General features: G+C 46.7%; 1 pseudogene; it reads left to right on the forward strand.

The window, feature by feature from the left end:
* Positions 1-811: 811 nt before the first annotated feature.
* LOC148117057 (Nuclear RNase P) lies at positions 812-1,001 on the forward strand (annotated as a pseudogene).
* Positions 1,002-3,409: the final 2,408 nt, after the last annotated feature.

Here is a 3,409-nt window from a genome sequence, read left to right on the forward strand (position 1 = left end):
TGTAAAAAGGAATTTCAAAGGATAGGCCTAAATAGAAAAGAAAAAAAAAAAAAAATCAAAGTTAAGGTATCTGAAAGAAGGTACAGAAAGCAACGGGGAAGAAAAATCCCTTAAGTTCAGTGCAGGAGGAATGTAAACAGCAGCAAAAAAGGCGAGGTAACTAAGGCGGGACTACGAGGACGATGGGGTACGGGAGACCGCGGCTTCCGCTCCCTCTCCGTCCACCTGCGTACTCGCTGATAGAGACTGGAGGCAACAGTCTCGTAGGGAGGCAAACTTGATCACTGCCTTCCCTGTTCTTAAAGAGCCACAGAGCTTTTGGAGGTGATTTTCGCCTAATTTTGTTAAGAGAGCTCAGTCTCTGGCTCTCACGTACAAAAAACTTTAATTTTTGACTGAGAAAGACAAGCTGCTTGATCGTGCTGAGAATGCTGGCGGCAGCCGGCCCGCCTTTGAGCGGTATTGCCTGATTAGAAACACGGAAGTGGGCCAGGCACGGTGGTGCACACCTGTAATCCCAGCTACTCAGGAGGGAGACGCAAAATTGCACTCTCCAGTGCTAGCTCGTTCGGGAGGCATGGCCATGCTAACCAGTTGCTGGCGGGAAATTTGCTGGAGTCCTCAGAGGCCTGCGAATAGCCAGGTCGCGGGCAGGCTAAAGTCCATGTGACATCAGAGGCTATATGTCCCGGCCTTCTGGCGGGGCTATGGTTTTTGGAGGACTTTTTCAGCACCTGAGCGGACTCGCCTGACTGAGGCGGAAGCTGCGTGGTGAGCAGCGGCGCCATAGAAGGCAAAGAGGAGCTGAATCGGCTCTGCGGAAAAACTGTGTTTCCATAGCAACATGGGCGAGCGGGGAGGTGAGTTCCCAGAGAACGGGGCTCTGCGCGCGGGCGGACCGGGCAGGAGAAGCCCCTCCACGGGTGGGCGGATGCCCCCCCTCGCCGGAGCTTGAAAAAGACTCACAGCCGGTGGTGCGAGTTCATTGCCTGAGGTGAAACGGCGAGCCCGCACACGGCCCGGGGCGGGGCCATGCGGAGCGCGCCACATTGGGCTTCAGAGGCGGAGCTGTGGCAGCCGCCGTCCGCTGCTGCTGCCGCCCTCAGCCAAGGTCGCTAAGAATTTAGTCAGATAAAAACATTTGTCGCCAAAAATTCAGTCCCAAACAACGTCCCTTTGTCAGCAGGAAGTAGCCAGATGATCGACGTCCATTCTCCCTCAAAGAACTGGTCCTAATTATCATAATAAAGGCGCGTCAACCTGGTTATCATTACCTATTGCCCCTGGCAACGGGTGAAATAAAAAATGCTACCTAGAGGTTTTTTCCATCTAAATAGGGGAGCTGGAGAGATGGCTCAGCGGTTAAGGGCATTGCCTGCTCTTCCAAAGGTTATGAGTTCAATTCCCAATGACAACTGCTTTGATTTTTAAACAATAGAGGGGGACTACACTACCAGTGACAGCTTCCCCCAGAGAAAGGATTTCTCTTGCATTCTTTACACTTAATTTTAATTCAAAATTTTGCTGGTACAGGCAAACAAGATTTGCTTTTTGAAACAGAGACCTGCAGATCTCTAAGTTCAAAACCAGCCTACTTCCAGTACTGATTGTGCTGAATTTTTACACTGAGAGTTTTTAGTACTCTTAAATGTTTAATTTGGGAGGAGAGTTTTGTTTATGTTTTTCTAGGAATGCTGACATACATCTGGATGCCAGCGAGACTGACAAGAGAGATAAAGAAGACGACCCAGTGGATGCTGAGTGTCCTGCTGTGGAAGATTCGTGCGGAGGCAGCAGAGATGACCTTCTGGGCGGTGCCAAGAGCAGCTGTTTCACACCATCGACTTGAGCAACACCCTGTGCAACCTCTTATCTCTTACTCTACTTTGCCTTTTCCTTCCTTAGGAATGGGTGGGAGCAGAGATATCCTTGGCATGCTGCGTCTAGGTGGGGACCAGATTGGAAAATAGTTTTGCCTTATTGCTCTTAAAGACAATAATTAGGGGGAGATGTTGGGAGCCACCTGGAGGCACAGGTGGTCCTGCAGTTTGGAGGTAGCCACGTGGGGCTGAGCAACCCTGCCTGCACCCTTGCCTGCACATGCTCAGACCAGCAGAATGGCATTAACCAATCAGGACAGCGTTCAAGCTGCTCCACCGTTTAAAAGCAGCTGCCTCGGGGCCCAACGCTCTCTCTCTAAGCTTTCTCTCGTCCCTGCTCTATCGTCCCTTCCCCCAATTTTCCTCAAGGGAATGCTCCAAATAAAGATGTGACCAGAGAAGGAATTCTCGTTTTTGGTGGGGTTCATTCCTGCTGGACAGGATGGCGCCCCGCACTGTTCCAACTCTTCAATTCACTGTGCGAAGTGAATGGAGTGTTGCGTCACTTTCTAAATACTGTACTTTTAGAGAAAATCACTTTCTTTGAAAGTGCCTTAAGATAATTATAAGCATTCAACAGCAACTCACATGCATTTCTCTGAAAGAGAAGCAGTCTGTTCCAACACTTCAATTCATTGTGTGAAGTGAATGGAGGGTTGCTTCACTTTCTAAATGCTGTACTTTCAGAGAAAATCACTTTTCTTTGAAAGTGCCTTAAGCTACTTACAAGGATTCACCAGCAACTTACATGAGTTTCTCTGAAAGAGAAGCAGTCTGTTCCAACACTTCAATTCACTGTGCAAAGTGAATGGAGGGTTGCTTCATTTTCTAAATTCTGTTCTTTCAGAGAAAATCACTTTCCTTTGAAACTGCCTTAAACTACTTACAAGCATTCACCAGCAACTCACATGAGTTTCTCTGAAAGAGAAGCAGTCTGTTCCAACACTTCAATTCACTGTGCGAAGTGAACGGAGTGTTGCTTCACTTTCTAAATGCTGTAATTTCATAGAAAATCACTTTCTTTGAAAGTGCCTAAAGATAATTATAAGCATTCACAAGAAATTCACATGCATTTCTCTGAAAGAGAAACAGTCTCTTCCAACACTTCAATTCACTGTGCGAAGTGAATGGAGTGTTGCTTCACTTTCTTAATGCTGTACTTTTAGAGAAAATCACTTTCTTTTGAAACTGCCTTAAGCTACTTACAAGCATTCACCAGCAACTCACATGAGTTTCTCTGAAAGAGAAACAGTCTGTTCCAACACTTCAATTCACTGTGCGAAGTGAATGTGTTGTTGTTTCACTTTCTAAATGCTGTATTTTCAGAGAAAATCACTTTCCTTTGATCCTGCCTTAAGCTACTTACAAGCATTCACAAGAAACTCACATGCGTTTCTCTGAACGAGAAGCAGTCTGTTCCAACTCTTCAATTCACTGTGCGAAGTGAATGGAGTGTTGCGTCACTTACTAAATGCTGTACTTACAGAGAAAATCACATTCCTTTGAAAGTACCTTAAGCTACTTACAAG

The sequence above is a fragment of the Myodes glareolus genome, unplaced genomic scaffold, assembly GCF_982192425.1.
Source record: "Myodes glareolus unplaced genomic scaffold, mMyoGla1.1 HAP1_SCAFFOLD_111, whole genome shotgun sequence".
NCBI classification, from domain to species: Eukaryota; Metazoa; Chordata; class Mammalia; order Rodentia; family Cricetidae; genus Myodes; species Myodes glareolus.